Here is a 27,661-nt window from a genome sequence, read left to right on the forward strand (position 1 = left end):
TTGTGTGACTCTTTTGTAATGGCACTTAGCTTAAAATACAAACACATTTTACAGCTATACAAATTTTTTTTTTTTTTTTTTTTGAGACGGAGTCTCGCTCTGTCGCCCAGGCTGGAGTGCAGTGGCGCGATCTCGGCTTACTGCAAGCTCCGCCTCCTGGGTTCACGCCATTCTCCTGCCTCAGCCTCCCGAGTAGCTGGGACTACAGGCGCCCGCCACCACGCCCGGCTAATTTTTAGTATTTTTAGTAGAGACGGGGTTTCACCGTGTTAGCCAGGATGGTCTCGATCTCCTGACCTCGTGATCCACCCGCCTCGGCCTCCCAAAGTGCTGGGATTACAGGCGTGAGCCACTGCGCCCGGCCACAAATTTTTTTTATATCTTTATTCTATACACTTTTTTCTATTTAAGAATTTTTTTTTTAATTTTTAAACTTATTTGTTAAAAACAAAGACACAGACACACTAGCCTAGGCCTACACAAGGTCAGGATCATCCATATCATTGTTTTCCACCTCCACATCTTATCCCGCTGGAAGGACTTCAGGGGCAATAACACTCATGGAGCTGTCATCTGCTATGAAAAGAATACCTTCTTCTGGAATACCTCCTGCAGGACCTGCCTGAGGTTATTTTACAGTTAACTTTTAAAAAAATATGTAAGTAGAAGTAGTACACTCTAAAATAATGATTAAAAGTATAGTATAGTAAATACATAAACCAGTAACATAGACATTTACTATCATTATCAAGTATCATGTACTGTATATCATTGTATGTGCTATACTTATTTTTTTTCTTTGAGATGGAGTCTTGCTGTATTGTCCAGGCTGGAGTTCAGTGGCACGACGTACTATACTTTTATAAAACTAGAAGCACAGTAGGTTTGTTTACACCAGCATCATCACAAACATGTGAATAATGCATTGCACTACAATATTATAAAGGCCACAACATCACTAGGTGACAGGACCTTTTCAGCTCCATTAAAATCTTATGGGACCATGTTGTACATGTTGTCTGTCATTGACTGAAACATTGTGTACTTGTTTTGTGGTTAGAGTAAGTCCCTTAACATCTCCAACCCATCATTACTAATTTTGTGCTTGCTATGGTTTGAATGTTCCCTCCAAAACTCATGTTGACATTTAATTGTCATTGCGACGGTATTAAGAGGTAGAACCTTTAGGAGGTGATTAGGTCATAGTTACATAGCCTTCATGAATGAATTAATGCCATTATTGCAGGAGAAGGTTAGTTATTGGAGTGGGATTTTGATAAAAGGATAACTTTGGCCCAATTTCCTATCTCTGTCTTTTTTTTTTTTTTTTTTTTGACAGAGTCTCTCCCTGTTGCCTAGGCTGGAGTGCAGTGGCGCAATCTCAGCTCACCGCAACCTCCACCTCCTAGGTTCCAGCAATTCTTGTGCTCAGCCTCCCAAGTAGCTGGGACTACAGGCGCATGCCACCATACCTGGCTAATTTTTTGTATTTTTAATAGGATGGGTTTTGCCATGTTGATTGTACTGTTCTAGGTTGGTCTTGAACTCCTGAGCTCAGGCAATATGCCCACCTCAGCCTCCCAAAGTGCTAGGATTACAGGCATGAGCCATCGCACCCAGCCCCTATCTCTGTCTTGAGTACTCAATTTTACCTTCGGCCATGAGAAAACACAGAACAAAGGCTCTCACCAGATGCCAGTACCAGGCCCTTGGACTTCCCAGCCTTCAGAACCACAAGCCAAATAAATTTGTATTGTTAATAAACTGGGTGTTCTGTTATAGCAGTAGAAAACAAACTAAGACTGTGCTCCAGAAAAACAGTATAAGATGTGCCCTCAACTGACATTGTCATCCATGTGGCTTATACGGATGATGCATGCTCATTGTCGCTTTCTATTTTATAGAGTTAGTCTCACTAAATATGTGCTCTGCTCTGGTGTTTCCCTGCTGCTGAAGCAGTGTGTGTGTGTGAAGTCAAGAAGCACATGAGTACATTTTTTAATTGCACAATTAAAGAAATCATTATTTAAAATATTTCTCCTTTTAATTTTAGTTCCTCAGAAGACATTGCTTTAGTCTCCCCTCTTGAATTACTTCTTTTCCTGTGAAACTAAATTTCTTCCTCTATATAATGGGGAATAAATAATTGTTAGCTTGCTTGATACATATTACCTTCTAATAATCAGTAGCTATAATAATAATAATGACAATGACAATATGGGTTTTGTGAGGCTGAAGCCTTTCAAAAACAGAACATAAAGAATTGACAGGTGCTGCTGCTTTCTGCAGAACAGAGAAATTTTTCCTCTTGGACAGAAGAACTGAAAGCTGACTTGTCTTCCATAAAAACTGTGCTGTTAATGACTTTTCAGCAAAATGGTTTTACCAGGTTATGAACAATTTCTTTTTCTGAATATAATAAGTTTTCACCCCAAACACAATAACTATATACTCAATGAGAACTGTTAGTTTGCCATTATGGTTTTAGACAGACACACTCATTAATTCACTTCACACAACAATTTCTAGTCAGATAACATCACTGTGCACCATGTTTGAACAAACCTACACATTTTGCTTTGCTTAAGTGAGCCAAGCAAGAAGAACGAATGGGTGGTATCTTCTAGGATTCTTCAGACTTGTTATTCATGTATATTATTACTTTGTGTTTCAGAGTAATCTTGCGTTTAGCCTTTCTTTGGTTCTAAATGTGTTATTCTGTGATATTATCTTTTTTAAAGATTATATTTATATTTAGATAACCATGAGCCATAAGAGGTTGAAAAATATGTGAAAAAATTGCTTGAAAAAATGCACATACCAGTGACTTTCACCCACCCTCCTCTGCCACTCACCACCTGTTCCCAAGATTTTTCTTCATTAATTTGCATTTGATGTATAGTCTGTATTTATTTACGTTCCATTTATGCTCTATTACTTATTTAAACTTGCTTTCAATGGTCAATTGATGTGTTTTCTATCTCTGGAAATTGCTTAGGTATCTTGCTTTGGTCGAGATAGAACACGTCGTCATTTTCCAATTACAGTTCATGGAAATATTTTTCATATAATGGCTCTCCAGAGCATCAGGGTTTATACGAATGAGTTAAAGTCATTAAGTGAAGGATAGGTTAGAGAGTTAAACACTCTCTATAATGTGATATGTTCCATCAACTCCAAGAGCTGAAAGCCTTGGAGAAGGGAGAAAAGAGAAAGAACACATAATTGTCTCTTTACCTTGGGTCAAGACACCACACTCTGGTATTCCTCTTACCTCTTCACATTCCAGTTCTTCTCAGTCTCTCATACTCTCTCTTCCTGCCTTTCATGACTTCAAAATATGAGAGCCCCAGGCAGTGGTGTGCTGGTAAATATTTGATAACTGTTTCTATTGGAAGGAGGGGGACCATGATGTGTAGTGTTTGCCAATTTTCATCGTTCAATCATGTCCACTATGGCTGATTCCAAGCTATTAGCATGATGTCACTGAATGGGGAGTTGAGAAGAGATGTGTTCAATTAGAGGGGCTGATTACTAAACCCTAGGGTCAGTGGTGAGCCAGCTCCAACTCACCACTAGCTTTAGGGTTTAGTAATCAACCCCACCTTTTAAAAAAAATTTATAGTCATTCCCTGGGTGATCTCAGCAAATTCCATGGCTATGAATACCATCCATATGCTGATGAATCCCAAATTAGATCTTATGCCCAATCTATTCCATTTGCACATATTCTTATCCAACTGTCAACTTGACATCTTCATTTGAATGTCTAACAGGCATGTGAAATTTAACAGGAGCAAAATAGATCTCTTAATTTCATCCTTCCTTGCCTTAAAGTCTTCACCATATCTCAGTAAATGGCAATATCATTCACCCATCATTCAATTCTAAACCCTCAGAATTACCTTTGACTCTTGTCTTTCTCTCATACTCCATGCCCCACTCATTAGCAGGTTTTATTAGCTGTGCCTTTAAAATTTGTCTCAACTCACACTGATGCTCAACCACCACCTCCAATCTCTGCCACGTAATCTAAGCACAATTTCTCTCCTGTGATTGCATCCCTGCCTCCATTCTGTTCCTCTATAGTCAATTATTTAAAGCAGCCTCAGTGAGCCTTTAAAATGTAAATCATATCCCATCTCTCCCTTGCTTAACACCCCCCAATTAGCTTTTGGTCATATTCAGAATAAAGTTCAAACCCTGCCACCTTCCCTAAGCCTTTACTAGTTCATTGGTTTTGCTAGCTCTCCAGTGTCAGCTCTTTCCACTCTGCCTTTTGCTTACCCTGATCAGTAAGCAGCACTGATCTGCTTACCATTATCAACACACCAAGTTTGTTCTGGGCTCCAGATATTTGCATTTCTTTACCCTCTGACTGGAAATATTTCCCCAAAGCCTCTGCTGTGGTTTGAATGTCCTTGCCAAAACTCATGTTGAAATTTAATGGCCATTGTAATGAAATTGAGAGGTGGGGACCCTAAGAGGTGATTAGGTCAGAAGGGCTCAGGATTCACATTGTAATCATGGGAGAGGGTGTCTGATACAAAGACTGAGTTCAGACCACTTCCCTCTCTTGTCTAATGCACTTGTTTCTGCCTTTTGCCCTACCACCATGAAATGACCCTCACCAGGTAGCCTGGCAGATGCTGGGGCCATGCCCTTGGACTTCCCAGCCTCAAGAACCACAAACCAAACAAACTTAAGAACCATAAGCCAAACAAACTTATCTTGTTTATAAGTTACCCAGTCTGTGATATTCTGTTATAGTGCAAAAAATAGGCTGAGACATTCTCTATCTCATATCTTCACATCATTCACCCCACAGAGGTTTTTTACTCAAATATTACCTCGTAAGAGAGGCTTTCCTTGACTGCCACATCCCAAAGGGTCCCTGTTGCCCCCCTCTACCATCCCAATACCTCTCTATCTTCTTTCCATGCTTAATTTTCCTTCATAGCACTTATTTCTATGTGGTTTATATCATTTGTTGATTTTTTTCCATGGGGGCTGGTATTCATCATGTTGAGTGCTAGATTCCTGACACCTATAAAGGTACCTTGCACACAATAGGTGCTTAATACATAATTTGATGAATAAATAAATAAAATGAGAAGTGAAACCATCTACTCCCACACAGCTTACCATCCATATCAGGGGTTGGCAAACTTTTCCTGTAAAGGGCCTGATAGTAACTATTTTAGGCTCTGTGGCCATATGGTCTCTATCATAACCATTTAACTCTGTGTTTGTAGCATGGAAGCAGTCACAGACAACATTTGAAGGAATGAACATAGGACTGCTCCAATAAAACTATAAAAACAGGGCATGGACCAGATTGGGCCTTTGGGCTGTGGTTTGCAAACCCTGGTGTCGGTGAAACTGATTGTACTATTTGGCTTCATGAATATGACCTTATTACTCCTCTGTCTTCATCACCATGATTTTTCCACTCCAGGAACGTCTTGCTCAGAATAACAAAAGTTGCAAATATCTTTGGAAAAATTTATTTGAATGAACATCATACTGTGGAACCTTTCACTGAATTGTAACAAATGAATTTTCTCTCCAAGACTCTTCAAAATTCCCATCTCAAAATTCTTGCCTTGCTGTGTCTACCAGTCCTAAACTACTATATCTCAAGCTCCTGCAATGAAAAACTTGCTTTCATCCACACCCTCAAATATCATCAATATTCCAACTTATTTTTCCCCACTCAACGGCGAAGATGGTCAAGGTAGTGATCTCCCTGAGTGCAGTAAGCAATTAACTTCAGTGCTGTGTGCTAGAATTTTCAGAGTCCACCATAGCGAAGGGCTATCCCAGAGGAAGTTATCATATTGTTTCTGTTGCTTTTGCTATCATGATTGCTTGGCCTCCAAATTAAAGGATATACTAATTCACTCATTCATTAACAAATATATATGTTGAGAGCTTATTACACACATGTCCTCATGCCAGTTAGTCTTGATAGACATGTATAAGTAAAAACCAGGCAACTTTGCTCTGTGGAAATATGATAGAAAAAGATAACCTTTCCTCCAGTGATTAATGACATTTATGTTTACTTTCTTGAACTTTAAAAAATTGTGTCACCAGGGATTTTGACATGGAAAGAAACATTTACTCATTAAAATCGAGAGCTTCTTGGTTTCTTCAGTCTCCTAGGTTCAATAATCCACAAGTCTGCAACTCATAGTGCATATATCCAGCAGTTTTCTGGAGGAATGCCAGGCATGGCTGAAACAGCAATCTTTTGACCATAACTACTGGGGGGGGAAAGCAGCCCTTGCTGTAATCATCGTTCATAAAAACTCTGGAATTTACTTGCACAAAGAGCTCATTGAGAGCTGACAGTTCTGCTACAGCCATTCCTTTCTTTCCAAGGAGGAAGCATCAGAAAAACGAGTGGCCCAGCTTGTGCCATTTCTGCAAAGGGAGTGTTCAAAAGTCAGCGCCTTGGGTATCAGCAGGCTTGGCTTCCCAAATGGGTGGAGGTAGCAGTGTGGTCCTGGGGAGAGTGCCCGAGACTCGAGTCAGGGCCTAACTCTGCCAACTGAGGTGAGTCACTGAGCCATGCAGGGCCTCTATGTCCTTGTCTTGGAAATGGACATGGGAAAACAGTAGCACCTCATTTACAGGAGGCTCGTGTTAATCAGCCAAGAAGATGGAGATTAAATTGTTGTATAAGTCAGAATCTCTTTACCAGTGCTAGTCGCTGTTATTATTTCATTAAGGCAGTGGTTAGAGTTGCCATTTTAGCAGTTTTACAAAAGACTTCCCTCTCACCCCACCCTCAAAAGTCTTCCCCGTAGTGCCAGGATTTCTGTCAACAGAAAAGCAATCTTTCTTTATCCTATTTATCCTCTTCTTGTTTGGACTCTTTTAAAATGCAAGCACCTCCCCAAAAGCATAATACATCAAAGTAATTCATACTAACACAGATGTGGCTTCTTGAATGGTTTGTTTCTCTCAGGAGGGATCAGGTGGTTAAGGATGGACAATGAAGAAAAAAAGATTACTAAAAAGCTAGGAAAAGTCATTTTAAAAAGGAGGAATGCCCACAGAATAACAGAATTGCCTTAGCCTTGCAGAATTAAAAGATTAATGGTTTTTGAAGTGAAATGTAGGCAGGTTCCTTTTATACAAAATAGAAAAAAATCAAAGCTGTAGTGGGAGTCTCAGAGTCTCACCCACCATCTCAGCCTCACGCTGATCCCTCTACAGCCCACAGGCCTCTCTGTGGAATCCCAGGGCTCTGAGAACAGTTTGAAAACCACTGCTGGCTTACCCTCCACATTGCAGAGGCAAAGTGACCTCCAGGAAGAGAGATGGAAACAGCCACTCTTCTAATCAAGTGCTGGTGGCCCTACATAAGAACAAACTAATAATAATCAACATTTATTGAGATCTTACTAATCCAACGCTCTTTGGCTAAATCATATGCATTATCTGATTTAATCTCCAAAACAACCGTATGGGGTAGGTACTAATTTCCTTCCCATTTTACGGATGAGGAAACTGAGGCTTAGAGAGGGTAGGAAAGTCAGACTGAAGCCAGTTACTCCCTTCTGTCATATTGTTTTTGAAGAAAACTTTTATTTGTCCCTCTCTGCCCCTTGGCACCACAGATGTGATCTAGAATTTCTGTAGAACATATATTTAGATTTCAGTACAAACATACATTGTTTTTAGCCTGGATTGATATTTTAGAAGAGGAAGGAAGAATTTGAATTAAAATAGAAAGTTCTTTTGTGGGTGTAACAAGTGAGTGAGCATACAGGCTTAGGCACATGATGAGGTTCTATTTTCCCCCTATGTTGCCAACTCTGGGTCATTATTATTTTCTTTTCAAACCTAGCTTAAGCTTACTGAGTAAATGAAGCGGGGGAAAGTTGACATACTGCAAATAACAAAATACCCCACTTTAAAATCTAAAATTCATAGCTGGACCTGGTGGCACGCGCCTGTAATTCCAGTTACCCAGGAGGCTAAGGCAGGAGAATCACTTGAACCTGGGAGGTGAAGGTTGCAGTGAGCTGAGATCATGCCACTGCACTCCAGCCTAGGGGACAGAGTGAGACTCTGTCTCAAAAATAAAATGAAATAAAATCTGCAATTCCGATGGAAGAATTACTCTGCAAAGCAAGACAACATTAAGTGCTGTTACTGGAAAAAAAGAAAACAAATCTGAAACTAAGCTCATCATGGAAACTTTTAAGTGAACTCTAAAAGAGAGAAACAGAAGGAAAGAAACCCAATGAATAAGGGCATTCTTCTTCTTTCAGTTTAAATGTGCCAGAGAGAAGTGAAAAATACTTGATTCTCTCACTGGCGGAACAGATAACCATTTTTGTATTAGTCACCAGCAAAGTTATCATTCACTTGGTTTTAACAGCTTCAGAATTATGAAATAGTAGTATTTCAAGACTCTGAACATTCTGCTTCAAGATGAGCCAGCCTCTCTTAGAGATAGAAAGATGAAAAAAATGGGGCAACTGACAGGCAGGCAGCTCATGCTGGTTTTTGAGTTATTTGTCTCATTCTTGTCTATTTGCAAGAGCTCGTTGTATGTTACAGACACTGACCCTTGGCTTTGGCATGACACATTTTTTTGAACTTTTTTTGTCAGTTGATTTCGTACCTGGTACATTTTTCAGATAAGGGATTTGATCTGTTTATGTTCAGATATTTCTGGGTTTTTTTTCTCTTAAGTTTCCGGGATTCCAGTCTCTGTTAAGAAGGTATGCCTCATTTCTAGATTGTACATACTCTAGGTTTTCTTACATGATTTTTTTGTTTTAGTTTGCATTTGAGACTTCATTCTTTTCTTTTCTTTTTTAAAATAGAGATAGGATCTAGCTCTGTTGCCCAGGCTAGAGTGCAGTGGCCCAAACATAGCTCACTGCAGCCTCAAACTCCTGGGCTCAAGCAATCCTCCTGTGTCAGAAAGTAGCTGGGACTACAGGCACATGTCACGATGCTTGGCTAAATTTAAATTTTTTTGTAGAGATGGGGGTCTCACTATGCAGCCTGGACTGGTCTTGAACTCCTAGCCTCAAGTAATCCTCCTGCCTCGGCCTCCCAAAGTGCTGGGATTGCAGGCATGAGTCACTGTGCCCAGCTCTGAGCCTTCATTCTTTATGTAATTTATACCATTTTGTATTGTGTGAGACAGAGGTCTACTTTTATTCTCTTTTTGTGACTTGGTAGTTGTGTTAGCATCATTTATTAAGTAACCCATTCTTTTTTCCTTGAGTTGAAATAACACTTTTGTCAAGTGTTAAATTCACACCTGCATGGTGTGGAAGGGACTTGAAAACGTCCTTCCCTTCTGGGACCCTCACCCCTAGTGGCTTTGATGCCCATCAGAGGATCAGCTGACGCCAGGCGCAGTGGCTCATGCCTGTAATCCCAGGACTTTAGGAGGCAGAGGCGGGTGGATCACAAGGTCAGGAGATCGAGACCATCCTGGCTAACACGGTGAAACCCCATCTCTACTAAAAATACAGAAAATTAGCCAGCCGTGGTGGCAGGCACCTGTAGTCCCAGCTACTCGGGAGGCTGAGGTAGGAGAATGGCGTGAACCCGGGAGGCGGAGCTTGCAGTGAGCCGAGAACACGCCACTGCACTCTAGCCTGGGCAACACAGCGAGACTCCGTCAAAAAAAAAAAAATTCACACATATATTGAGATATCTTTCTGGATTCTCTATTCTGTTCTACTAACCTATTTATCCCTCCAAAGTACTATGCAGATTTTATCATAATGCCTTTTAAGGTGCCCTCCCCACTTACTGTTCTTTTCCCTATCTTCTTGGCTATTCTTGGGCATTTATTGTTCCATAACAATATTAAAAATCTTATTGGTGTTTGTGTTAGACTGATAATGTGCCCCCCTCAATCCCTATGATATGACCACTTCCCAGTCCATTGAACCTGTGAATGTTACGTTATATGGCAAAAAGGACTTTGTAGATGTGATTAAAGCTAATTATTTTGAGATGGGGATGTGATCCCAAATTATTCCATGGATTCTAAGTAATCACAAAAAATCCTTATAACAGGGACAAGGGGAGTCAGAGGCAGAAGAGAAGGTGTTGTGATGACAGAAGCAGAGATCTGAGTAACTCACTTTGAAGATGGAGGAAGAGGTCACAGGCCAAGTGACACAGATGCCAGGAGAAGCTGAAAACAGGAGGAAATGGATTCTTCCCTCAGAGCTTCTGCAAAAGATCAGTCTTGATGATACCTCGACTTTAGCCCACTGAAACTGATTTTCAACTTTTGACTTCCAGAACTGTAAGAGAATAATTTTGTGTTATTTCAGTTACTAAGTTAGTGGCAATTTGTTATAGCAGGAATAGGAAATTAATACAGTGCTGAAATAGAAGTTATGTTGCATTTATATATTAGTTTCCTGAGAACTGACACTTCTATAGTATTTGTTTTCCCATTCGAGAACATAGTTTCCTTTCTTTTGTTCAGACTCTGTTTTACTTTTTTCAATAAAATTGTGTGTGTGTGTGTGTGTCCCCATATGGGATTTGCTTTTTCTTGCTATATTTATTCTGAAATATTTTATGTTTTACCATTGTTGTGAAGGAAATATTTTTCCATGTTTCTACTTCTATGTACTTGTTGTTAAGATATAGAAAAAGCTGACCGGGCACAGTGGCTCACACCTGTAATCCCAGCACTTTGGGAGGCCGAGGCGAGGTCAGTTAGAGACCAGCCTGGCCAACATGGTGAAACCCCATCTCTACCAAAAAATACAAAAATTAACTGGGCATGGTGGCATGTGCCTATAGTCTCAACTACTTGGGAGGTTGAGGTGGGAGAATTGCTTGAACCTAGGAGGCAGAGGTTGTACTGAGCAGAGGTCATGTCACTGTACTCCAGCCTGGGCAACCCTGTCTCATAAAAAATAAAATAAAATAAAAGATATGGAAAAAGCTATTAATTTAAAAATATTTATTGTTTATCCAACTGTGTTAACAAATTCTCTTAGTATTTTATTTCCTGTAGTAGCTTTTTACCAGAGTCACTTGAGTGGTTTTTTGTTTTTGTTTTTGTTTTAACGATCACACCATGAGAAAAACAAAGTGTTTTATTCTTGTTTTCAAACGTTAGTCAATTATTTAATATTGCTGTGTTAATGTGATTGAGATCTCTTCCAAGCCAATGTTTAGTCATGATGATGGTGAGCATTCCCGTGTAGTTTCTGTTCAATTAAAATGGCTTTAGCATTTTGTGCTTTGGGATACTATTGGCTATTGGTTTGGTAAATAGCCTTTTATATTAAACAATTTCTTTAATTCTTATTTTATTCATTAGGTATGGCTGCCATTTTACCAAATAATTTTTTTTTTGACAGGGTCTCATTATTGTTGCCCAGACTCATCTCAAACTCCTGGCTCAAATGATCCTCCCACCTCAGCCTCCTGTATAGCTGGGATTACAGGTGCATGCCACCATGTCCAGCTTTACTAAATAAATGGTAAGTACTTAAAGATATGATCATACATCCTCCTTCAAAATATGGTGTAATAGATTATACTGATAAACTCTCCGGTACTGAACCACCCGTAATTTCGTGGAAGAAGTCATGGTCTATCTTTTTTTTTGATATGTTACTGGATTCTAATTAGAAATGTTTTATTTAGATTTCTTGAATCTATATTCATGAGCCTGTCTACAATTTTCAATTTTGTCTTATTTTTATCAGCTTTGATTCAGTTTATTTTGCCTTTATAAAGTGGATTGGGGGCTTTTCATCCTTTTCTATGACTTATAGTAATTTAAGTAAAAGTAGTATTGTCAGTCCTCTAAAGGTTAGATAAAATTCAGCTAGAAATTCATGGGCTTGGTGAATTCTCAAAATTTATATTTTCCTTCTCTTCCCTGACCCAATATTCAACACCAGGGTTTTTCTGATATCATGTGAGTATTTTCATTCTAGAGTGTCATTTGAATTATTCTTATAAATCTTCCATTTCAAGAGCCCTTGTTTACACTTACCTTATCTTCAGTCAGAATCTCTCCATCTCTGCAATATGTGTATATACATACATGCATAAAGGTTCGTTACTTACCAATCACTCTTCTTTATCTTTTCTTATATTGAGATTTATAATATATTCTAATTAACTTGATGTTTCATTAGTCTCTTCCTGAGTATTTTCCTCAAATAGAGTGCATTGCCAATATAATGATTTACTCTCTCTTACATCTTCTTGTATTTATTTTCTTTCACTCTCATCAACTAAGGAAATAATGGCTGGGTATGGATCTCTGGGTAGCAGTCCTTTTCTTTCAGTATTGTGTGAGGATATGTCACTGTTTTTTAGTTTCCAGTGTTTTAGGTGTGAGGTTTGATGCTATGCCTGTCTAATATATTTTTTTCCCATTGTAGGTAACTCGTTATTCTTTCTGGAAGCCTATAAGATTCTCCTTAATGTTAGAGTTCAAGGTTTTTATTGGGATATGGGTAAACATGTGTATTTTCTCAGTAACACTGAATTCTAATGACTAATGATGTTGAGCATTTCTTCATGTGTATATTGGCCATTTGTATGTCTTCTTTGAAGTAATGTCAGTTCAAATGTAATACCTCATTTTAATTAGTTTATTTGCCTTTTTACTATTGATTATGCTTTTGTTGCTCATTTGAATCCATGGCTTCCCAACATTTTCTGGATTTCTTTTTTTTCTTTTTTTTTTTTTTTTTTGAGACAAGGTCGTGCTCTATAGCCTAGGTTGGACTGCAAGGGTGCAATCTCGGCTTACTGTAACCTCTGTCTCTCTGGCAGAAGTAATCCTCCCACTTCGGCCTCCTGAGGAGCTGGAATTACACATGTGCACCACCATACCCAGCTAATTATTGTATTTTTAGTAGAGGTAGGATTTTGTCATGTTGGCAAGGCTGGTCTTGAACTCCTGACCTCAAGTCATCTGCCTCCCTCAGCCTTCCAAAGTGCTGGGATTACAGGCATGAGCCACCACACCCAGCCAGGATTTCTTTTATCGTAAGTCATCACTTCAGATTTTTGAAGAGAATGTACAGCAAATAATGAGGTTCTGCATATGTCATAGTCATGATGGTCACCAAAGGAGTGATTTTACCCTTTATGTTTACATTTTATCAAGAGTTGAAAAAAAGTACTTTATGACCTCAAGGTAGAATAGCAATCTGATATTTGAGGCTGAGTGAGAGGACGAAATTAATTCTCAGAGCTCTGAATTACATTTTGAAAAGATTGCTCTGGAAAGTTCTTGGACTCTAAGGGAGTCAGGGTAGAAGTGGGTAGTACAGTTAGTAGTACAGTTAAAGATCTAGTCTAATAATCTAGCTGAAGGATGAAGGTATTTGGATCGTAGCAATCGTGGAGAGTAGAGCAATGGTGATCTGCTAGAATGAAGAGGACTTGCCATTAGATTGAATGTGGTGAAACAGAAAGACAGGAGTCAAGGAAAACTTGAAAGTTATTGTCTTGAGAAACTGGAAAAATGAAATTTATTTTTTGTTTAAGACAACTTTAGGAGAAATAGTTTGGGGGAAGAATCAAGAGTTCTGTTTTAAACATGTAAAATATGAGATTTCTATTAGATAACCTAATGGGGATATTGAGTAAGCAGCTGGATCTCTCAGCTGGAATTCAATACAAAAGCATAGATTAGAGATAAAAATTTGGAAATAGTCATCAAGTAAATGGCATTTAAAGTCATGATCCTGTGTGAGATGACCTGAGGAATGAGTCTTAATATAGAAGGGAATTGGCCAGGCACAGGGGCTCACGCCAGTAATCCCAGCACTTTGGGAGGCCGAAGCAGATGGATCACTTGAGGTCGGGAGTTTGAGACCGGCCTGGCCAACATGGTGAAACCCCATCTCTACTAAAAATACAAAAATAAGCTGGGCATGGTGACACATGCCTGTAATCTCAACTACTTGGGAGGCTGAGGCAGGAGAATCACTTGAACCTGGGAGGCAGAGACTGCAGTGAGTGAGCCAATATCGTACCACTGCACTCCAGCCTGGGTGACAGAGCAAGATTCTGTCAGAAAGAAAGAAGGAAAGAAGGAAGGAAGGAAGGAAGGAAGGAGAAAGAAAGAGAGACAGAGAGAGAGAGAAAGAAAAGAAAGAAAGAAAGAAAGAGGGAGGGTGGGAGAGGGAGGGAGAGAGAGGGAGAGAGACTGAGAGAAGAAAAAGAAAGAAAGAAAGAAGAGAAAAGAAAAGAAAAGAAAAAGAAAGAAGTGTCAATTAGGTCGAGGGTGGCTAAGAGGTAGAGTCAGTTGAACTGGAAGTCATGAGTAGAGTTAAGGACTGTTTGGCTGCCATGGTGACAATGAAAATCTAATTGGACTGGGTTCAAGAGAGAAGTAAGGACTTTTTCTCTTCTTTTAAGAACATTTCCTATTATTTTTATTATTAATATTTGGATTTCAAATAATTTTAAAATCATTATCTTAATACCAAAATATAATGATATTCTGGTAGGTTAAGAAGTTAAATGAATGCTGAATATTCAAAACACTTAAATAAATCTGTTATTTGAAGAAACTATAAACACACTTCACTGAACCAAGTGTAAAACAGACTGTGATCTTCTGGAGTTTGCCTTGAAATATTTGTATAGAAAAGTGAGTAGTTCTACTCTGAAGGACAGCAAAGAAATGGGGTAGTAATTGGCAGGGATGAGTGAAGAATTTTTTTTTAAGATGGGAAATATTAGAGCATATGCAGTAGAGAGATAAAAATTGATGGTACAGGCCCGGTGTGGTGGCTCACGCCTGTAATCCCAGCACTTTGGGAGGCTGAGGTGGGCAGATCACCTGAGGTCAGCAGTTGGAGACCAGCCTGGCTAACATGGTGAAACCCTGTTTCTACTAAAAATACAAACAATTAGCTGGGCATGGTGGCACATGCCTGTAATCCCAGCTATTCAAGAGGCTGAGGCAGGAGAATTGCTTGAATCCAGCAGGCGGAGGTTGCAGTGAGCTGAGGTCGTGCCATTGTACTCCAGCTTGGGCAACAAGAGTGAAACTCCATCTAAAAAAAAAAAGATGGTACAATAGCCAGATGGAGACAACTGTTGGAGCAATGCCTCTGTTAGATGAAAAGGTATCTAATGAGTATCTAACGCACAAGTGGCAGGGTTGACCTAAGACAGGAACAGATGTTTCTGCCAGAGTGGCAGAAAGAAGGGAAGCCCGTAAGTGTAGAGAAGCACGGAGATTGTTTGTATCGGGGTAGGTGTGTGTTCTTGCACTTGATCTTCCAGTTTGGGCTCCACAGTGTCCTTCCATTCATCTATTGAATTGTTTTGTTCCGAAATCATGGTCTTTCGGTCTTTCACTCTACAGAGCACTCTGTGTGCTACCCTTGAATCTATCCTTCATGCTCTTATTATTTCCAGAGTCAAGATGCTGTCTTCCTCCTGCAGCACTGCTATTTCTCTGGGCATATGTTCTATTCATTTGTGTTGACCTTCCCTCTGAAGGTTGGCTCCTTCAGAAAAATGCAGCCCCTCAGGTGAGTTGTAGTTTTCTTTGTTGGCACTTTGAGATAAGATCTAGTGGTTTGGGTACTCTAAATGGCAGGGCATGCAGAAAACGTTACTTCTATTCTCCTGTGGTACAAAGGCAGTCGGGTGTCAGTTCCTGCTGAGGAACCCAGAGGAAGATTCTCTGCTGTCACTCTATTTATTTACTGAGACAGATTTTCACTCTGTCGCCCAGGCTGGAGTGCAGTGGTGCGATCTCAGCTTATTGCAACCTCTGCCTCCCAGGCTCAAGCGATTCTTGAGCCTCAGTCACTAGAGTAGCTGGAATTACAGGCAGGTGCCACTACGCCCGGCTAATTTTTGTTTTATTAGTACAGATGGGGTCTTGCCATGTTGCCCAGGCTGGTCTCAAACTCCTGACTTCAAGTGATCTGCCAGCCTTGGCCTCCCAAAGTGCTGGGTTTACAGGTGTGCACCACCACACCCACTGTGCTCTCACTCTCATCTTCTTAAAGGATGGGGGGTAGGGAAACCCCAACCCACCCATTGCCTAGCCTTTCCACATCTTGGGCTTCAGGAAGAACTGGCACATTTGTGTTGGTTCAAATACCTGGCCAGGCTCTCGTTAGGATCCCCTTTTTACTTGGTCCTTACTGGGTGCTCTTGCACGGTGGTACCAACAGTTGTCCAACCCATGGGACCCTATATGCCGCCAGGGCCTTGCCTGCATCCAGTACCTGATAGAGTCCAGTAGCCATGTTACTAAGGAGGGTCAGTAGGCAAGAGAGCAGTTGCTCCTCCACTTCCTTGACTTATAATGATAAACCTATTATAAGTCAAAAATGCATTAATACACCTAACCTATCAAACATCATAGCTTAGCCTAGCCTACCTGAGTATGTTTCCATACTCAGAACTCTTGTTAGCCTACAGTTGGACAAAACCATCTATAATACAGTGTTAAACATCTCATGTCATGTATTGAACACAACACATTACAGTATCGGTTGTTTACCCTCATGATCGAGTGGCTGAGTGGGAGCTATGGTTCCAAGATCAAGATGCCAGCAGATTTGGTGTCTGATGAGGCTTACTTCCTAGTTTTTAGAGCAGCAACTTCTAATTGTGTCCTCCCATGGTGGGAGGAGCAAATGAACTCCCTTGGACCTATTTTATAAGGGCACTAATCCCATTTGTGAGGGCCCTGCTCACATGACCTAATTACCTCCCTAAATGCCCCACCTCCTAATGCGTCAGCATAGGAGTTAGTATTTCAACATACAAATTTTAGGAGGACACAACATTCAGACCACAGCAGATGATTATTTAAAACATGGAAAAGTACTCACGAGAAAATAATAAGTATTGACTGAATACATAAAACATGCCACATACTAGGCTAAGTACTTTACATCCATGATCTTATTTAAATCTCTCATAAACCCCAAGATAAGGGAATAGATTGTCCCTGTTTGATACAGGAGGAAACTGAGGCTTATAGCAGTTTGGAAAATAACTTAAAGTCACATACAGTGGCCGAAGCCAGATGAGGAACTTGGTCAGTCAGTTTCAAAACCTGTGCTTAACCACTATGCTACTTTCACACAGCACACAGAAGGAATCTAATGGCATGCTATGATTACAGCTGTTTAATACGGAGACAAGACTCATAATAGTTCATAACAGTCACTGTGTCAGGGTGGTGCAATTTTGTTTCGTTTTCCTCTGTTTTCCAAAGCTATCCTTGAGGAAACTTTTTCCTAGTGCAAAACTTTTCATTGGGATGGTATTTTTCTTTAAATAGAAGGAGACCAATTTTACCATTTAAAAAGTGGTATTTATTTTTAAAAACATAGAAGAAATTCCTTTTCAATAATAATGAGATGGGGCAGCGCCGCGGAGCTTCGGTTGGCCTCGGATAGCCGGGGTCCCCCGCCTGTCCCCGCCGGCGGGCCGCCCTGCCGTGCGCCGGGACCGGGGTCCGGGGCGGAGTGCCCTTCCTCCTGGGAAACAGGGTGCGGCCGGAAAGGCGGCCGCCCCCTCGCCCGTCACGCAACGCACGTTCTTGGGGAACCTGGCGCTAAACCATTCGTAGACGACCTGCTTCTGGGTCGGGGTTTCCTACCTAGCAGAGCAGCTCATTCGATGCGATCTATTGAAAGTCAGCCCTCGACACAAGGGTTTGTTAAAAAAACGAAAGAAAGAAAGAAAAAACGAAAGGGAAAAAAAATTAACAAAAGCAAATAAGTAATAATAATAATAATAATGAGATGGGAAATGTGGCCATGTGTTTTTCTTGTGCTTTTGCACATTCTCTCTAGGATTTGTCTGTGCTCATGGAATAAGAAAAGCGTTTTGGTTGCCTTGTTTGGAATAGGTGCGGCTTTACTTCATTCTCCACCTGAGAGGGTAGTTTACTGCATGGGGCATTTTGTTTGCTGGGAAAAGAATCCATGTATGAATCATACCACTTAACATCTCCCTGTGCTGTGTTGCATCTTTTGATGTGACATATTTTTGTTTGTTTGTTCTTTTCTATTTTCGTTGTTGTTCTTAAAAATGACAACTAACTTTGTTTAAAAAAATTATGTTGAACAATCTCAAAGTTACAGACACTTTGTAAGAACAGTACAAAGAACATTTTTCCCTCGAACCAGTTGATAGTAAGTTGACTACCTTGGATAGTAAGTATCTCCCCTGGATACGTTAGTGTGTGTTTCCTAAAAACAGGACATTCTTTTACAACCATACTGTTTTTAAACTATGCAAGTTAACACTGTTGTATTACAGCAATTTAATCCTCAGACCGCATTCAAGTTTCATCAGTTGTCCAGTGAATCCATCACAGTTAAAGAATCCACTTGAGAATCCTTTGTTGCATTTAGTTGTCAATGATTTTAGTCTTCTGTCTGCAATGGTTAGTTTCTCTATCTTTCCTTGCCTTTTCTGACTTGGGTGCTTTTGAAGATTACAGGCCAGTTATTTTGTAGAAGTCACTCAATTTGGCTTTGTCTGATGTGGGACTCAATTCATTCAATTCATGCATCTTTGGCAGGAATTTCTCAAGTGACCCTTAATACTTTTTTTTTTTTTTTTGAGACGGAGTCTCGCTCTGTTGCCCAGGCTGGAGTGCAGTGGCGCGATCTCAGCTCAGTACAATCTCCGCCTCCCAGGTTCACGCCATTCTCCTGCTTCAGCCTCCTGAGTAGCTGGGACTACAGGTGCCCGCCACCATGCCTGGCTGATTTTTAATATTTTTTAGTAGAGACAGGGTTTCACCGTGTTAGCCAGGAGGGACCCTTAATACTTTTTATTGGATCCTGTCAGGGGGTGCACAAATTCAATTTTCCCATGACTGCTGATTGTTCACTTTGATCATTGGTTAAGGTGCTGTCTGCCTCTCTTCTCCATTAGGAAGTTACTATTTTTCCTGCTATCATTAATACATATTTTATGAAGGAGGTTCTATGTAAATATTCCATTCTTCCTCAAACCTTCCATTTATGCATATACTAACATTATTAGGACTCATAGTTTTCTACTTTATTTAAGGAGTTATAATCCATTACAACAGTGATTCATTTTGATGATGAAGCTGGTTTCTGTGTCCTTTTGATATATCTCTATCATTTCCTTGCTTTCTGACACAAGGTTCATACTCAAGTTTCCTACCTCAGTCCTGGAATCAGGACTTGAATCCTGGAATCCTTGAAATCTCTCCAAGAACCCCTGGTTTCTTTTAGTGGAGAATGGTATCTAGAAGAGGAAATCTGGGCTGTGTTTATTGCTAAGAGAGATTCTCTTAGTAGACAAAGTTGGAGGATGTATGTAAGTATATAGCTGCATAAAAATATGTGAAAGTATATACACATATACTTTCACACATGTATACTTTCACACATATATATACAACACACATATACATTGTCATCTGTATTTTTAAATCTATCTATATTGAAAACTGTAAGTTCACCCCAACAGTTTTCTTTTTTCCACATCTGTGACTCTGAACTCCAACAGTTAAGAAATCTGGCTCCCATTATCCTTAAGTCTCCTTATTTGCTCAATCCCCCTGTAGGAAGCCAGTCTCCTATCAGAGCCACTGTCCCCCTTACCCCTCACACACCCTCCTTACCCTGTCCTTGCTCTGACCTGCCACCACCACCCCTCAGAAACTGCCCTTACCCTGCTTTGACTCAGTCCATGACATGCTGCTGACCCCGCGTGGACATCGTCCTCACCCCATCAGGGTTCTGGTTCCCTACCCAAGGGCTATGTGCCATGCAGTTCCCCTCCTTGGCCCCTTGGGCTGTGACACCCTACACAAGGCACTCCCGGCTGTGGCGGTGTCATCCTTACCCAGCAGGGTCTCCAGGTCCCCATACCAGTTTGCGGGCATCTTCCTTGGACTCTACACCTATGCTAGGCTGTCTCTCCATGGGGCCTCCCTCCTCATCGTGCTGGGGTTCCCACCCCCACTACAGGCACCCCTCTTACCTGGAAGCCCTTCTTGTCTACTTAGGCTCTCTGATACACCAGGCTGTCCTCAATCATGAATACCCTCCTCACCCTGTTCAGGGGAGACACCTATGCTGGGCCACCACCCCTACTCCAGAGTAACCAACTTTCTCTGCCCTGTTGAATGACATTAGGACTGAATTCTTCCAGTAGAAAAGGGAAAAAGACAAGGAGAAAGAGGAAAAGAAACATGATGTTTCTTCTGAGCCCTAAATCATCACCACGACCAACCCTGAGTCAGCACTTAAGTTGACAGGAGAGTTGGCTTAAGTATATTTTGGTGGCCACCTCTGGGCAAGGAGCTAAAGGCCTAAGTAATAAAGATCCTCAGGAGACAGGGCCTCCAGCTAGAAGTGAGGAAGCCCGGAGTCCAGTCCTGACCCTACCTTTTCCAGCAGTATTGTTGTTCTACCTCTAGTCCTTTGTATTATGGGGTGATAAGGAAATACACTAATCAACAAATAAGATGCCTGATAAGACTACCTTTCTCCAAATATATAACGTTGTTGTGCAAAGGAAGCAAGATAAGGTGTTTTGAAATGTCTTGAAAACTTTAAATATCTAGGCAAATGTGACATTTTTATAAGAAAAATATTTTGTCAGGAAATATTAATGTAATGGGAATTTTTATTAGGGCAATCCTATTATCTTTATGACTTAAAAAATTGATGTGAATAGGCTGGGTGCAGTGGCTCATGCCCGTAATCCCAGCACTTTGGGAGGCTAAGGCGGGTGGATCACTTGAGCTCAGGAGTTTGAGACCAGCCTGGCCAACATGATGAAACCCCAGTCTCTACTAAAATTAGCCGGGCGTGGTGGCAGGCACTTGTAATCCCAGCTACTGGGGAGGCTGAGGCAGGAGAATCGCTTGAACCCAGGAGGTAGAGGTTTCAGTGAGCTGACATCACGCCACTGCACTCCAGCCTGGGCAACAGAGTGAGACTTTGTCTGAAAAATAAATAAATAAAAAAATAGGCCGAGTGCAGTGGCTCACACCTGTAATCCCAACACTTTTGGAGGCCAAGGCAGGCGGATCACGAGGTCAGGAGATCCAGACCGTCCTGGCTAACATGGTGAAACCCTGTCTCTACTAAAAATACAAAAAATTAGCTGGGCATGGTGGCGGGTGCCTGTAGTCCCAGCTACTCAGGAGGCTGAGGCAGGAGAATGGCGTGAACCTGGGTGGCGGAGCTTGCAGTGAGCCGAGATCACGCCACTGCACTCCAGCCTGGGTGACAGAGTGAGACTCCATCTCAAAATAAATAAACAAATAAATAAAAATAAAATAATTTGATGTGAATAAAATATATCCCAATACATAGAGCTGAAAATGTGTGCTGGGGAAATAATATATGGGATGCCTGGGTGGAGGTAGGGGCAGTACACAGCCATAACATGCTAGATCCTGTGAGACCAGAACCCAGTAAGCTGATGGGGAGTGCGTTGAAGAGCTTCCAATTTAACTCAATTTGCCTGTTTAGCTGATTTCACTACTGTAAACTTTGAAACAGCAAGATTCCTCCTATGATCATATCCCCACCTCCAAATTTACTTCTCTTTATTTCATCTATAGAAATAACCTCTGGGTTCTGATACACTTAGGAGATTCTAGGGCTTCCCTTATCTTTACTGTCTACTGTCTAGATATGTATGGAATCTAGTTGAACTATCCCCTGTGTCAGTAAAAGAAGCTAACTAAATGGTATCTCTGGGTCTGAAGATTTCTTGATTCCTCCGGCTTTCATTTACGCACAAAGGAAAGAACTTGATTTTTTTTCTGTATATTATGAATAAAATCTCATTTTTGGCGCTTTTATGAGATACTCTAATACATATTTAAATTGCTTTTCATTTATTCTTGGATTCTAGAATAATACGTTAGTAAGTACAAAACCAAACCAACAAAGAACCTCAAAGCTACTAGCCCTACACTGATTACACATAAATACTGGACTCTAACATTGCTCTGTGTTCTAAGGGGCCTGGGCTTCATTTTTAAGATTCAAGAAAAAAAGCACAAAAAGGAACCCAGCCCTTTCAAAAGAAGAAATGAGGCTGAAGGTGGGGGAAGGCAGAGTTAAGCTAAATCTCCGTGCTAGAGAAAGAGCGTGTGTATTACAAGGAAGTGGTCTGTTCTAGCAGGCAGTTGGGCGATGAGGTTGAGGGAGGTGGAACAGTTGACTCATGGCTCCGTCTTGCATTTGGTTTGCTGCTAAGAGCCTTTAAAATTCTTAACTATTTCTGGGGGCTTTCTTAGCTCAGTAGTAACTGAGAGAAATGAGCTGAGCTAAGGAGTGCAAGGGGAAACAGGCTCCCTGAAGGGTGACCCAGAGGGTGTCGCTTTCTGGGCACTGGTTTTAACTGGATTGGATGACATTTGGGGATTAAGTCAGTCTCCTGGATATCTCATTATTCATGCATTTGTTCCTTTAGGAAATAGTTATTGCATACATAGGGTTTTCAGATGATTTAAACCAAAACACCAGACTCACAAAAAATTTATAGACAAAAATAATCATATTCCATTGATATGGAAAACTTATTGCTGATCAGTTAAAGATGGTGGTTTCAACATCTATGTTTATCTCTGTTCTCTCCAAACATTCCAATAAAATGAAAATGGATGGTTTTTTTTTTTTTTTTTTTTGAGACGGAGTCTCACTCTGTCGCCTAGGCTGGAGTGCAGTGGTGCAGTCTTGGCTCACTGCAAGCTCCGCTTCCCGGGTTCACGCCATTCTCCTGCGTCAGCCTCCGGAGTAGGTGGGACTACAGGCGCCCGCCACCACGCCCGGCTAATTTTTTGTATTTTTAGTAGAGACGGGGTTTCACTGTGTTAGCCGGGATGGTCTCGATCTCCTGACCTCGTGATCCGCCTGCCTCTGCCTCCCAAAGTGCTGGGATTACAGGCGCAAGCCACCGTGCCTGGCCGATTTTTTTTTTTTTTTTTAAGGCACAAACCCATAAGGACAAAGAGACTTGGAGTGGAGGAAACACCAAGGAAAAATGGAAAGATGGAAAGCTGACGGATGAGTGTGAGCTGACCCAGCAGATTCGGTGAGGCCAACACCTAAGCTGGCAGTGAGGGAAAGTGAGTCATCCATCCTATTTGCACCACAGAACCACAAAAATGCTCAGAAATTGGGGCCACCAGGAATTTCTAAAATGAGGGTAAATGGGAAAACAGAGTCAGTCAAAAGTCTTTTTAAGAAGCAGTTAGGGCCGGGCGCGGTGGCTCACGCCTGTAATCCCAGCACTTTGGGAGGCCGAGGCGGGCGGAACATGAGGTCAAGAGATGTGAAACCCCGTCTCTACTGAAAAAAAACTACAAAAAATTAGCTGGGCGTGGCGGCGGGCGCCTGCTACTCGGGAGGCTGAGGCAGGAGAATGGTGTGAACCTGGGAGGTGGAGCTTGCAGTGAGCCGAGATCTCACCACTGCACTCCAGCCTGGGCGACACAGCGAGACTCCGTCTCAAATAAATAAATAAAGAAGCAATTAGACTCCCAGCTTCCTTCTCAATGCCTTGCAGCAGAAGACCTGCCCCTCCCCTCATCTTTGCACTAGACTGGAAATTTAGTTTCTAGAGCTGTACTGCTCAATACGGCAGCCACTAAGTACATGTGGTTTCCGAACTCTTTAAGTCTGGTTATTCTAAATTGAAATGTGGGTTAAGTGTGAAATACATGCCAGATTCTGAAGGCTCGGTACAATTATAAAAGATTTTTTAAAACATTGATTATATGTTGTAGGCTGGGCTCAGTGGCTCACACCTGTAATCACAGCACTTTGGGAGGCTGAGGAGGGTGGATCACTTGAGCCCAGAAGTTCAAGATCAGCCTGGGCAACATAGCAAAATCCCATCTCTACAAAAAATACAAAAATTAGCCAGGTGTGGAGGCACATGTGTGTAGTCCCAGCAACTTGGGAAGCTGAGGCAGGAGAATCACCTGAGCCTGGGAAGGTCAAGATTGCAGTAAGCCATGGTAACATCACTGCACTCCAACCTGGGCAACAGGGCAAGACTCTTATCTCAATAAATAAGTAAATAATGGAAACATTGATTATATGTTGAAACAATAATATTTTTGATCAATGGGATTAAATAAAACACATTAAAATTAATTTCTCCTGTATATTTTTATTATTTTTTCATGTGACTGATAGAAAATCTAAAATGACTTCCGTGGCTCCCATGACATTTCTGTTGGACAGCGCTGCTCTGGAGAGTATGAACCAATGGTGACTAGGGGACAAGGGGACAGCAGAGGAGTTTCCACACTGAGAATAGGTTGGCCAAGCAAAACCTAAAATTAAAGAGAGCCCAGTCCTCTCTCTCACCCAGATCCCAGAGTGCTGGCAGCTAGTCTCGTAACCCACAAGTAGGAGATGGCAATATTCACTTCAGGGGAAGCTGACCAGTCTGAGGAAAGTTCTAAAGATGCAGAAGCAGACACCATCAGCCTTCTGCCTGTGTCCCTCTTAGCATCCACTTCTGCACCTAAAGATGGTTTCCTGCCAATTCCTGCAGCTTTCTTCAGGTGAACACTTCTCTCAACCTGCAGACAGACCCAGCCAGAAGGGGCAGAGAATTCACAGGCTTCAAGGTGGTCGAGAAGGGCGTGGCTCTCTTGCTCTTCCATCAGGGAGAGAATCCTGAGGGGCGTGACCTACACTGACCCCCAGAGCCCCCCACAGCATTGAGCTCTGATTGTCCACCCACGCTGACTTCCTTCCCTTTCCTGCCACATCTCCACCTCCCTACCCGGGTTTCCTGAGATGACCTCTGAAATAGATGACCTGAATGGGGCTTTCTGTTTCTACATCGCTTTGAGGGAACCTCAGTCAAGACAAATTCTGATAGTTGGAGTTTCTCCAGGAAAACAGTCCAGCCATGTCATCCTAAAGGGAGGCCACCAGTGGATAAGCCTCATCTATACACAGAACTTTTTACTTTTATTTATTTATTTATTTTAAGACTGAGTCTCACTCTGTCGCCCAGGCTGGAGTGCAGTGGCACGATCTCGGCTCACTGCAACCTCCGACTCCCAGGTTCAAGCGATTCTCCTGCCTCAGCCTCCCAAGTAGCTGGGACTACAGGCACGTGCCACCATGCCTGGCTAATTTTTTGTGTTTTTAGTAGAGACGGGGTTTCACCGTGTTAGCCAGGATGTTCTCAATTTCCTGACCTCGTGATCTGCCCGCCTCGGCCTCCCAAAGTGCTGGGATTACAGGCATGAGTCACCGTGCCTGGCCTATTTTTTATTATTTTATATTATTTTATTTTATTTTATTTTTGAGATGGAGTCTCACTCTGTCGCCCAGATGGGAGTGCAGTGGCATGATCTCAGCTCACTGCAACCTCCACTTGCTGGATTCAATTGATTCTAGTGCCTCAGCCTCCCAAGTAGCTGGAATTACAGGCAGGCACCACCATGCTCAACTAATTTTTGTGTTTTTAGTAGAGACGGGGTTTCACCATGTTGGTCAGGCTGATCTTGAACTTCTGACCTCAGGTGATCCACCCGCCTCGGCCTCCTAAAGTGCTGAGCCACTGCGCCTGGCCAGAGCTTTTTGTTTTTTAATCTTTATTTTTTTATACTTGATCTTAGCCAAAAGGCTGAGAAGTGATTAATCTTTATTTTTTTAATCTTTATCTTTTCATCCGTATTGTATAATTGGTATCCAAAAAGCTGCACATATTAATATACACAATTTAGTGACTTTGCACATAAGTACTGTTAAAAGATAACTGTAGACAAATTAAATTTAACAGAGTTTAACTGAGCAAAGAACAATTTGAGAGTCGGGTACCCCACCCCCACCCATCAAACAGAATACCTTCAGAGCAACTCCAGGGCTGCTGCATGGTTAAAGAGAATTTATGGACTGAAAAAGGAAAATAACAGACAAAAAACAGAAGTGAAGTACAGAAACGGCTGGATCGTTATAGCTCAGTGTTGGCCTCGTTTGAACACAGTTTGCACAGTCGACCGCCTGTGAGTGGCTGAAGTATGGCTATTGTTACAAGAGTAGGGTGCAGTCTGTTTCCACATCTGCTTAGGTCGCAGTTGACTAAGTATGGAGAAGCCTTTAGGCTGACTTAAAATACGTAAGGAGGCAGCTTTAGGCTAAACTTAATTTAGCAGTACTTACTGTTAATTACAGGCACTGTCTTGCAGAGCAGATCTCTGGAACTTACTCACTTTTGTATCACTGTAAGTTTATACCCATTGAACAACAACTCCCCATATTGCCCTTCCCTACCCCCTAGCAACCACCATTCTATTGTCTACCTCAATAACTTTGATTATTTTAGGTGCCTCAGATAAGAGAGATCACACAATATTTGTCCTTCTGTGACTGACTTATTTCATTTAATAGAATGTCTCCCTGGTCCATCCATGTTATTACAATAGTAGGATTTTCTTCTTTGTTAAAGCTAAATAATGTTCCATTGTATGTATGCACTACATTTTCTTTCTCCATTTGTCCGTTGATGGATATTTGGGTTGCTTCCATATTTAGGCTATTGTGAATAATGCTGCAATGAACATAGGATTGCAGATATCTCTTCCAGATCCTGATTTCAGTTTTTTCAGATGTATACCAGAAGCAAGATTGCTGGGTCACATGGTAGTCCTGTTTCTAATTTTCTGAGGAAACTCTATACTCTTTTCCATAGCAGCTGTACCATGTTACATTTCCAGGAACAGTACGTAACGGTTCCCTTTTCTCTACATCCTCTCAGACACTTGTTTTTATATTTATATATAAAATACATTTTTATACATAAAAATGTATGTTACATACAATATATATTTAAAATATTTTTTAAAAATATGTACTGTATATATATATAAAGTATCTGAGAGGATGTAGAGAAAAATATATAATACATTTTATATATATATAATGGCCATCCCAACAGGTGTGAGGTGATATCGCATTGTGGTCTTAATTTGCATTTCCCAGATGGTTAACAATGTTGAGCATCTTTTCATATACCTGTTGGTCATTTGTATGTCTTCTTGGAGAAATGTCTATTTAGATATTTTGCTCATTTTTTGATCAGGTTATTTATTATTTGTTTATTTTCTTGCTCTTCACTCAGGGTCTTTTAGAGTCGACTTTTAAATATGAGCAGAAAGCCCAAACAACCATTGAGGAAATCCTCTAATAATTCAGACAATAACACAAAATTTTGGGTTCGTCTAAAAGTAATCATCTATTTATGGCTGATTTTTTATGACCTGCTTGTGCATGGGAGTGATATTGTGCCCTAACAATACTAAATGTGCAAAAGGATGCATGCATGTCTGTGTTTGTTTCACTAAACAGAAAGCTAAAACACTGGACTGTCTGCCTCATAGTTAATACCCAGCCACCCTCTGAGTACCCAGAAGGTACTCCTCACCTTGTCAGGTGCTAGAATGCAGACAGTAAAGTCAGTCTCTGATGTCCAGGAGGTATAGTCTCAAGGAGAAGTCAGATAAGAGGAGAAATGCTTACTGTGCAGTGGGATAGAGTCTGCACAGCAGGAAGGGAGCCCAGAGTGACCTTGAAACAAGCAGCTGTGGCGAGAGGCAAGGGGAAACATTTCCAGAGGGCAAGCTGGGTACAGCAGAAGGGACATTCCCTGC

General features: G+C 41.2%; 1 long non-coding RNA gene across 1 annotated transcript in view; it reads left to right on the plus strand.

The window, feature by feature from the left end:
* The window catches only part of LOC129524689 (uncharacterized), a 97,734-nt gene that overhangs the window by 40,526 nt on the left and 29,547 nt on the right, over positions 1 to 27,661 (plus strand). The window contains exons 5-6 of the long non-coding RNA XR_010130240.1: positions 10,066 to 10,300; positions 11,376 to 11,498. This is a non-coding gene — a long non-coding RNA (uncharacterized lncRNA). The remainder of the gene's footprint in view (positions 1 to 10,065; positions 10,301 to 11,375; positions 11,499 to 27,661) is intronic.

The sequence above is a fragment of the Gorilla gorilla genome, chromosome 13 (genome assembly GCF_029281585.2).
Source record: "Gorilla gorilla gorilla isolate KB3781 chromosome 13, NHGRI_mGorGor1-v2.1_pri, whole genome shotgun sequence".
In the NCBI taxonomy this organism is placed as follows: Eukaryota; Metazoa; Chordata; class Mammalia; order Primates; family Hominidae; genus Gorilla; species Gorilla gorilla.